The 11,652-nt window shown below is 33.4% G+C and overlaps 1 long non-coding RNA gene across 1 annotated transcript; it reads right to left on the reverse strand.

Moving 5' to 3' along the window:
* Positions 1-3,330: 3,330 nt before the first annotated feature.
* LOC107148506 lies at positions 3,331-6,402 on the reverse strand. Its single transcript, XR_001504280.2, has 3 exons — positions 6,079-6,402; positions 4,215-4,316; positions 3,331-3,763 (listed from the first exon to the last, which is right to left on the reverse strand). It is a non-coding gene; the product is annotated as an uncharacterized LOC107148506 (long non-coding RNA).
* Between the last annotated feature and the right edge of the window lie 5,250 nt (positions 6,403-11,652).

Consider the following 11,652-nt stretch of genomic DNA (forward strand, 5'->3'; position numbering starts at 1 on the left):
TATCTTTTTTATTGTTGCTTTGCAGTAGCTCTTGGAATCAGAAACTCTGAGTTCTTCATATTATCTTCTTAAACAAGAGTTGTTGTTGTTGTTGTTAAACTGAGGACTTGAGTTTCCACATAAATTTGGGGGGTCTGCTTCTGAATTCTACAGAGAAGTCAACTGGGGTTCTTTTAGAAATTATGTTCAAAGTAGAGATCAATTCGAGACATATTGCTATCTTACCAATATTATGTCTTTTAATTCATGAACAATAATGCCACTATATTTATTGAGATATTTTAAATATCTTTAAAATGTTTTGCATTTCTCAGAGTATATATTCTGTCACATTTATCCTTTGAAATTTAATTGTTTTGGATGCTATTTTAAATTTAATTGTTTTCTTAATTTAATTTTTAGATTTTTTATTGAGAGTATATAGTATATGAATTTGGGTTTATTAATATTGTATCCTTCTATGTTATTGAATGTCTTTATGGCTTTAGTGAATTCCTTAGAATATATATATATATATGCATATATATATATATATATACACACACACACAATATATATCATGTATGTATGTATGTGTATATATACAGATATACATACAAACTACACAATCATGCATATATATATACACACACACACACACACACACACACATATACACACACAAAATGTGGATGTGTAGATTTCTTTTCATTTTTTAATGACAGAGTTCTTTAAATATATTTATTACATTTCTTTATATATATGTTGGTATGTATACATATATATGCATTTCTTTTCACATATATTTATTATACTTCTTTATGTGTATATATGTATGTGCATTATATTTCTTTCCACATATATATGCATATATATATATACATATATATATATGTATATATATATACATACATATACATATATACACACACACACGTTATCTGTGATTGGAGAGAATAAAATCTCTCTTTTTAATTTGGATGTTTACTATTTCTTCTTGTTTCATTTGTCTGGTTGGAACTCCAAATACAGTATTGGAAAAAAAATGATAAGAATGAGCATTTTATCCTTGTTCCTAATCTTAAAGAAAAGTATTTGGCTTTTGCCATTGAGCCAGGTGTTAGTTATGGATATTCAAGGGCATTGCATACTTTTATTATGGAAGTCTGTTAAAGTTTTTAAATTTTTCTTTCTAAATCTATGGAGATAATGATACATTATTAATATTTTATTTTATTACTATGTTATATTTTATTGACTTTGGGTGTTAAACTAACTTTGTATTTCATGCACATAAACACAGTGTAATAACCCTTGTCATAGGTGAGTCGGTTTGGTTTCCTGGTGTTTCCTCGACCATGTTTTTCTGTGCATCTACATCCATAAGAGATATTAGTCTACAGTTTTTTTGCAGTATCTTTGTCTGATTTGGGTATCAGTGCAATACTGATGTCAGAAACAATTGAGAAGGACACTCTCATGTGTTTTAAGAAAAGTTTGTAAGGAATTGATATTAATTCTTTTAAAAATATTTGCCAGAATTTATTAGAGCAACAATCTAGGCCTGGGTTTATCTTTCTAAGTAGTTTTTGATTACTCTTTTAAGCTTGTCACTTTTTGTAGGTCTACTCAGATTTTTTACTTCTTCCTGACATAGTTTCAGTAGTTTGTGTCTTGTTAGGATTTGATTCATTTTATCTCAGTTGTCTAATTTGTTGGCATACAATTGTTCACAGTATTCTCTTATAACATTTCATTTCTATAAATTTGGCAATAATGTCTCCTTTTTTATTTTGAATATTAGTAATTTGAGTCTTTCCTCTCTGTCTCAATATCTGTTGTACTTGTTCCTAAAATTGATTTGATGTTTTCAGAGGGTAAACTTTTAGATTTACAGACTTTATCCATTGCTTTTCTATTCTCTATTTCTGCTCTTACCTTTATTGTTTCCTTTCTTCTTCTTGCTATAAGATTCATTTGTTTTTATTTTCCTAGTATCCTCAAGGTAGAAGATTAGGTTATTGAATTGATATCCTTTTTTTAATATGTAGTTGTTTACAGATATAAATTTTCTTCTCAATGCTATATCCAATAAATTTGGGTATATTATGTTTTTGTTTCATTCATCTACAGTATTTTCTAATTTCCTTCACAATTTATTCTTTTACCAATTGGTTATTTCAGAGTGCGTTTTTTAATTCCATATACTTGTGAATTTCCTCAATTTCTTTGTTACTTCAGCTTGAAAAACTTCCTTTAATATGTGTTGTGAAGCTGGTCCATTTGCAGCAAATTATCTCAGATTTTTCTTTATCTGGGTATATCCTTATTTTTACTGTATCTATGAAATAAATATTCCCAGTGTATGCATGTTGCTCTGCAGAGTGGTATCCTGCATTTCTCTGAAGAATTTATTTTTTCTGCTTCTTTAATCAAGTTCACTAACTTTTCCAACTATTCAGACACACTTTTGTGCCTTTTCATTTTAGATATAGTACTTTTTTAAACTCTGGAATTTCCATTTCATTATTTAAAATATGACTTATATTTCCTTTTGGTATTTCTTGCTTGATGAAGTTTTGTTCTCATAGTTTCTTTTACTTCTTTAATCACAGTTTTTCCTAGTTCTCTTTAGGCCATTTTCTGTTAAATCTGACAGCTACTCATTCAGCTCATGTTACCTACTGTTTTTTTTTTTTTTCCCCTATGCGCAAGTCAAACTTCTGTGTTTTTTTTTTTTTTTGCATGTTTCAAATTCTTTTTGTTGGAAACTGAATATTTTAGCTAGAATTTTTTGAAAACTCTGGATTCTGAGTTCTGAACCCTCTTTGGGCTTGTTATTGTTATTTACTGGAATTTTTTTAGATTGTCTTCCTGCAGTCTATTTCCCCAGCAATGAGTCATTATAAATGTTGATATAGAGTTATTCCAGAATACATGTTTAGTGGAATTATGGAAGCAGAGTGCATAGAGCTTGCTCCCAATTTTGTAGGAGGAAGCAAGTATATTTCTGCTCATATGTGCCTATTCTCTTTCTGAAAAAAAAGACCCAAGAAACTAGTTATGTGGTTGCTTCTGGGAAGGAGGCTTGGGAACTAGGGGGATATTTGGGGGAAACTATCACTTTTTTTAATTTTTTTACATATATTTCCTTTTTGCCATATATATATAAAATTCTTTGTACATATACAAACGTAGAACAACTTAGATTATTTTTCATCAGAAAAAGAATCTTAGAGATTTTCTCATAGTGAATTCTTGAGCATGTAGTTTAAATAGAAATCAAGTAACTTTATCTAGAAAGTTTGTTTCAATTACAGATAAAGCTTAATAAACATTGATATATCAAAACAGTTTATTCCAAATTTATTTGGCTCTTTTCAAAATCAAATTGGTCTTTGACTACTGTTTCTTCTGGTTAATTCATTAACAAAATCATAAAGCCTAACAAAATTGTCTAACTTTCCTCCAAATCTGGAGGAAATGCACACATTCGTTCATTGTTTCCTTCCCTGCTGTTATCAGCCTTCACGGATGGTTGTCAACCCTGAACTTGGTTCATTTCCATAGCCCTAGGTCTCCTTTTACATGGCTTCTCCTGGCTCAATGAGAGTTCCAAGATCTTTACAGGGTGAGTTTTATTTCTCTGTAACTGCAGGCGACCAGTAAAACTGTGAACTCCTCAAGCTTCATTATCTGTGCTCCTTTTCCCCAAAAGGAGTTCATGCCTTCTCCTTTCTGAGTTTGGTTCTTCTCTGATCAGGTTCACTGCAGCAAGATTAACCTGTCATTAAAACATATAATTGTACTTCAGGTTTTTTTCCTCATTCTTAAATGGATGCTGAACTTAGCTCCAAACCCCCTTGCCAGAAAGCAGCTGAAAAGCCCTTGGCAACGAAAGCTGATTATTTGCAAAAGTGGGATTCCTAATTGGAAAATGTGATGGAATGAAAATAGTGAGTCCCCAGTAATCTCCTTCTAAAATGATAATGTGTTCCACTTAATGAATATTAATGTGTCATATTCATGAGCCTGGAGAATTTGAACCTGTGAGATAAGAATTTGTTCTACCTACGAACAAGCATGCTCACTCATTCACACTTTCCCCATTCACATAGACAAGCCTGCCATTCTCGATGGTACACCTCTAGCAGATAGTAATTAGCGTGCATGCAGACACCTAATTGGTTATGAATTTTTTTATGATTTTTTTTTCTGTTCCTGGTAATACTTACATGCTTTTATACTCTTTACTCTGTTCCCGTCTAGATCCAAACAGCAAATGATGATGTATTTTACCTCTTCTTTAATTTCAGTGCCCATAGGGAATGTGCAACCTATGAGGGGTGACCATAGTTAAAAGGACTGATGGTGTTATTAAAAAGCACAAAGAAATCTATACATCCAAATTTGTGTTGTGCATATCCAGACTTCACCCAAGGCTCTACACTTATTGCAATGATGTAGTTATTACTTAAAATATATTTGAAACTTTTCTTTGAAACCAGGTCAATATTCCCAGGAAACAGGGAAATAAAAGCCTGGATTATGATTAGTTTGGTGAAGCCAAACATGATTTGTTTCTTTAAGATGCAGTCTTTGCATAATAATCAGGGCTAGATCTCATCAGGCCCTTGGAACAACTGCAGCCTGTTCTTAAGATAATTCTACTTTTCAAAAATTTGGGCTTTGAAGAAAAGTATCAGTTACAATGGAAGACTTGTACACATAGAATTTATTTTTCCACCAGTTGAGCACATATAAATGAATACTTATAAGATTTAAAAAAAAAGTGACAAAGGGCTGGGATTGTGGCTCAGCGGTAGAGCTCACCTAGCATGCATGAGGCACTGGGTTCGATCCTCAGCACCACATAAAAATAAAATAAAAGTATTGTATCCACCTATATCTATAATAAAATAAATATTTTTTTAGAAAGTGACAAGAAATACATTTTGTGGTGGGGAAAAATTACATTTTTGCCCTACCATATTCTAGGGAGGATGAAATCAAATAGTTTGGGATATCTTTGTTTTCTTTTGTTTGGAGTTCAAAGCCAACCTTTGTATAATGGCTTTTTATTCTCACTGCTGAAATGTTGGCTCTGTGTAAGAAATGAGAAAACGGAAGGGAGAAGTTTCTGGAAACATGGAAGAAACTGGAGGTGGCCTAATGGGAGAGATCTTCAGAAAGATATGAAACCCAGAAACAAGTCCAGAGAAGAATTTGAGAAAGAAGAAACAAATCTGAGGGGTGATTTATTTAAAAGTAAAATTCTGAGTGGTGTTATAAATATGTCTCTACTGTGTCTCTTATGAAAGCCTCAGTGAAAACTCAGTTTTATTTTATGTAAATGAAGGTAAGAGAGGAGGGCTATTCTGAGAGTGTATAGGAAGGACTCCATCCCATGACAGGGATCTGTTCTACTTGAGTGGAGCTCACAGTAGTGTAGGAACACATGGGGGTACTTCCTGTTCTTTCTCCAATCTCCAGCACCTCCCCTGAAGCTCCTCACAGCTTGTCACCAGCCAAGTGAATTTCTTCTTTTCCTACCAATGCTGATGAAGAACCTTTGGGGAAGTGTCATTACCATGACTCCAACCAAATCTAAGAAGAATCATGCCTGACAAATCTACTGTGGGTAAAATCAGCTTTATAGCCAATAAGGATTAGATAAAACCATAAGAGTGCAATTCAATACATGCGTGTCAAAAATAAATAAAAGTTATAAAGAATATCTGTTCCACCAAATAGGGCAGATTTTCATTATTCTGAGTCTGCTCAGGTAAGTAAATATCCATCTGAATGGTTATATTGAGTTATTTGGAGGAAGTTACTGCTGGACACTGGGGGACTGAAACAGGCTACAATGTTTCAAACCAATCATCCTACATCTGAAAATCAACATCTTTTGAACTTGCATCTTTTTTTGCTTAATGCTTCCCTTGGATCACACAGCAGCATGGGTCGGGGTTAAATGCTCAAACACTGAAGTTGGAAGGCTGAGTTGGAAGCTCAACTCTACAATGTAGGACCCAAGGCAGAATTACATAACTTCTCTGTATCTCCTCTGCAGATGCAGATTAAAATCATACTTACCTGACAGAGCCATCATGAGGATTCAATGAATTGATTAAGTAAAAGACTTAGCCCAGTTCCTGGCACATAAGAAGAGCAGTGTCCATGTGAACCCTCCTTATTTCACTTTTAGAAGATTGACAGGATGTCTGTGTCCCCTCTGGCCTTTTAGTCAATGGTTAACAGTATTTGGGGTGGGGGCTGGTGTCCTGTTCACTCACAAAGAGGTTGGTGTGTGAAGAGATCTCTCTTGGCACTGGAGGTCTGGTGCAATGATTTCTACCATACCACTCCCTTCTCTCTGGTTAGACAGGATCAGGAAGAACACTGGACTCTGACTCTAAAGCTTGGCAAATACTGAACTTTGATTCTGATATTTGGTTCTTTCAGAGTTACTCATTCACAAATATTATGGTACATCTTTTGGAAACCAAGAATAGGATCTGTGACTTTAATAAGAAAAACTTTTAGCACTTAAAAGAGAGATACCTGAAATTGATATGACTCAAGGAAATTAACAATTTCATAATGCAAATGTCAATAGTTTATATGACTATAGTCTTAATTCTTCTACTTTTAACTATGATAAATAACAATGTAATTGATGAAGGATTATGACTGATACTCAGGGCCATCAGTGTTTTTAACCTATTTGGGAAGGAGAAAGAAAATGAACTAAGACATATATACAAACACAACAGAGAAATGGTAGTAAAATCAAGTTAGGGAAATATCTGTTATTCTTATACATTTTTAATTCTTTCTTTAAATATTTTCTTTATAAATATACCCATAGGCATAGTTTTTACAAAAACAAATAAAATAAACTTAGTATACATAATAAACTTAGTGGAATCTTTTATTCTCTTACTCACTTGTTCTCTTCCTGCAGTTTAGTCAATAAAATCCTCCACCTGTATACTCCCCTATCACTTGTTAAAAATATAATGTGTACACTTTCATAGTTTTCTGCATGATTATGTCATAATCACAGATACAGAGTTTTTGTCTTTTCTCACTTTAAAAAAATAGGTTATTTTGTACTCTTTTTTTTGCATTTTCAAAGAATGTATCAATAAAGCCAAGTCAATTGGACTAACTCTAATTCATCTTTTTAAAAAAATGCTATAAAAATGTACAACGTGGATGCACCATAATCAACTATTCTCCTTCAGAAAGATATTCATTTATAGGATTCAGCCATTTTTATTCTTTTCCTAGATTACCCCCCCAAAAATGTTTGTATCTGTTTTATTTTATTTGTTTATTTTTATGTGGTGCTGAGGATCGAACCCATTTTTTGCCATACTGTAGTGACAGCTTGCTGCTTAAATTTTTATTTCCTGGCTACTAAACAGTTTGTACATCTTTTCATAATTTTTTGGGTTTGGGGTTTACTGTCTGTTAAAATTCTTATGAATTCCCATGTTGCTTAACCCTGGAGTCATTTATAGGAGGATCTTTGCTTTTGGGCCCTAAATCCAATATTTGTCTGTTTACTTAATGATATGATTTGTCATTCAAAACTATCAATTTTTTGGAGGGGTTACCAGGGATTAAACTCAATAACACTCAACCACTGAGCCACATCCCCAGCCCTATTTTCTATTTTATTTAAAGACAGGGTCTCACTGAGTTGCTTAGCACCTTGCTTTTGCTGAGGCTGGATTTGAACTTGCAATCTTCCTGCATCAGCCTCCCAAACTACTGAGATTAGAGGAGTGTGCCACCACGCCCAGCTCAATTTTTAATAGAGTTGCTATGGTTTGAATGTTAATGCTCCTCCAAAATTCATATTTTTAATTTTTATCTTCCATCTGTTGGTATTAAGAGCTGAGAACTTTGAGAAATGACTAACACACAAGGCCACAGCTTTCATGCATGGGATTAGTGCCCTAATAATAGTTGCATGAGGAAGCTTGTTTGCCTTTTCAGCCACATGAGGACACAGCAAGAAGGTGCCATCCATGAGAATGAGACCACACCAGACACTGCATGTGCTGGGACCTTGAACTTGGATTTCTCAGCCTCCAGAACTATAAACATAAATCACCCAGTCTCAAGTATTTTGTTATAATATTTTGTTTACTTAATTCTTTCCTTGGATCATGCAACCTCATGGGTTAGTGGTTACGTGCCCAGACACTGAAGTTGGAAGGCTGAGTTGGAAGCTCAGCCCTACAATATAGGACCCAAGGCAGGATGACATAACTTGCCTGTGTCTGCTGTGCAAATGGAGATTAAATTCATGCTTACCTGACAGTAGTATAAGACAGCAGTCAAATGCAACTATCTTTTCTTTTATAGCTTTGAAGTTTCTAGCCTGTGTCAGAAGGCTTTTCCTGCCCCTGGATTGTAAAAATTGTCCTCAAGATAACCTCTAAGTGCTCTATTACTTCATTTTCCACATTTAAGTCTTAAATCTACTTGGAAAGCTTTTCATATATTATATAAGTCAAGGTCCAATTTATTTTATTCCAAATGGGTAACCAGTGCTCTAACACCATTTATTAAAAATATGTTCTGTTCCAACTGAGCTAAGATTTTGATATGAACTCAGATGTATTCCTAGATATTCTATTCTCTTCTTTTAATGTCATTATTTCTTCTGGCCAATGTTATGTTGATTTATTTACTGTAGTTTTATAATCATCTGAGGCCCTACGCATATGAGTCATGCCCATGGCCAGTAACAGCTCTCCTTTATATTTCTTTTCTTCTTTTTAATTTTTGACTAGTATCTCAAGCTTATTTTTTCCATATAAACTTTAAGAATCAGTTTTTATGATCATAAGAAAGGCTCTTGACATTTAACTGAAATGTTATTCTATTTATTAATTTAGGGAGATTTTATAGTTTGTGACCTTAAGTCTTCTACCCAAAGAGATGGCATGTCTTCCATTTGTTTAGATATTGTAATAAGATTTATATAATTTATCATGCTCAAATAATGTTATTTTAACAATTTATTTCTAAGTCTCTTACAATTTATTTTTTCTATTAGTGTGGGATATTTTCTTCCTATTTCTATGAATAGTTAGCTATTCCTAACTTATAAGTCCTATTGTAAATTTAAGTTTTTTTTAAGCAAGAATATACAATCTTCAAAAATCAATATTTGCATCCAGGTGTGGTGGCATACCTCAGTGAAAACATAGCAGCTAGGAAAGCTGAGGCAGGAGAATCACAAATTCAAAGTTATCTTCAGCAACTTAGTGAGGTCCTATGCAACTCAGAAAGACCCAATCTCAAAATAAAATAAAATAAAATAAAATAAAATAAAATAAAATAAAATAAAAAAAGTCTGAGGATGTGGTCATTGAATGGTCATTAAGTGCCCCTGGGTTCAATCCCTTGTACCAAAAATCAAAAATGAAAACAAAAACAGTTTTTTCTCTTTTTCAGAATTATGTATTACAGTCTTTTTATTTGTTAGTACCTCTAAGCTAACGTTAAATTAGAATAGTAATCAAGGAAATTTCTGCCTCATTTTTTACTTTAAATATTAAATATCACCCACTTAATAAATATTTTCTCCTTTGTTTAGTAGTTTATTTTCACCTTTAATTCTACTTAAGATTTCCAAATAAGTTCAGCATTTTGCAAATGCTTTATTCTTTATTTTCTTGACATCGTGTATTGTACAAATACATTTCTTGATATTCACCACCTTGATTTTCCTGGAATAAACCTTCTTTGATTATAATGTATTATTATTTTGCAGAATCAATTTTCTAATATTGCAATTGTACTGAGAACATGCAATGCTTTTCTTTGCTATAGCATATTTGTTATATTTTAGTATTAATATGTACACATAAATGGATGGATAAATGTCCATCTTTTTATCTCTGAATTTTTTGAATAACACAGAAATACCAAATATTTAAAGATTAGTTTAACTCAGTTGGAAACCCACCTAATCCTAGTACCTTTGTTTTCTTTTCATTGATAACTAGACATTCAAATTTTCTACTTATTAATTCAATTTTGGCAACTGATGTGCTAGGAAATCATCAATTTGTTCAGGATTTCAAATTTATTGCCAGAGTTGCATGCTTGATGGAATGTTAATGAAAAATATAGAAAAATATAATTTAATCTATAATGTTATGTAATGTAAATAAGCATAGTCATGTATTGGATGATATAAATGAAAAAACATTGATTTAGGACACATTGTTGAGTATTTTTTCCCATGGGATTCTGATATTTTCAAATGATATAATGAAGTTTATTAAAAAGAGAAGACATTGTAGTACAGTAGTTAAAGTAAGTTCTGAATTTGAGCAGACGGGGTCTCAAATGATGGATATTCCAGTGTTCATTGTATTAGGTGAGCAATTTACGGGAAGTCTTCTAATCTCAGTTTTCTTATTGTAAAATGGGAGCAGTAAAGGTGCCTTCTTCTCAGGTTCTATGTGAACACCAAATGGTGCAGGGCAAGGGCTCAGCACAGTCTGATAACATTATTAACAACAACTTATTGTTAGCTATTATCATCAGAAAAGCAGACTCTTGGAGAACCTGCTTCTGCAGTTTGATTTTTATTGCAATTGATAGCACTTAGGCTTCCATTGATTCTCAGGTCTCTAAGGGATAAGAAGACCAAATAGTTGCTTTGATGATGTTAAACTTACAGGATTTTACTGGTCAAGAGTTCAGTCTAATGCAAGTTGATATGTAGATAGCAGAAAGTCTTTCCAACAAAGTTGTCAGATTGGCAAAGAGCAATATGAAAATGAAGAATAATGGGCTCATAGAGGAAAAGCTGAAGGAAATTAGGAAGAGGTAGAAGAGTCTCATTGATGATATGCAAACCATTTTAAGTTTTCAGGATTTAAATCCTGTTTCCACCACCTACTGGCAGGTGTTTGAGACTCAGTGTACTCTCCTTTAAGATGGGCTACTGCTGGGAGCAGTGGCGCATGCCTGTAATCCCAACAGCTCCAGAAGCTGTGGCAGGAGGATTGCAAGTTCAAAGCCAGTCTCAGCAAAAATAAGGTACTCAACAACTCAGTGAGACCCTGTCTTTAAATACAGTACAAAATAGGACTGGGGATGTGGCTCAGTGGTCTAGTGCCCCTGAGTTCAATCCCTAATACCGGGGACAAGAGATGGAGCTACTATTACCATTTGCCTCATAAATTTATCTTGAGAATTAGACCATGCAAAGTGATTGAGTATGGTAGTGGATACCAAATAACTTCTTATATTGAGAGGAAGTCATGCAAATCAATGAAGACTATCAGCAGGGCTCTTGACGCCTTGCCTATAATCCACCTACTCAGGAGACTGAGGCAGGAGGATTACAAATTGTGGCCAGCTTGGGCAATTTAGCAAGATCCTCAATAGCTTAACAAGAACCTGTCTCCAAAAAAAAAAAAAAAAAGAAAGAAAGATGTGGGGATATAACTCAGTGGTAAAGTACCCCTGATTTAATTCCCAGTACCAAAAAGAAGGAGAAAAATGAAGACTGTCAGGTAAAACAGGGAGGATGGAACCTAAGTTCCAGGATGAACTCATAGCAGTTTCTTAAGTCTTTAGGGAAGATAATGGAATAGGGAATCCTAAGTGGTATGATTTGTAAAGAGA

Source organism: Marmota marmota, unplaced genomic scaffold (assembly GCF_001458135.2).
Source record: "Marmota marmota marmota unplaced genomic scaffold, marMar, whole genome shotgun sequence".
Taxonomy (NCBI): domain Eukaryota; kingdom Metazoa; phylum Chordata; class Mammalia; order Rodentia; family Sciuridae; genus Marmota; species Marmota marmota.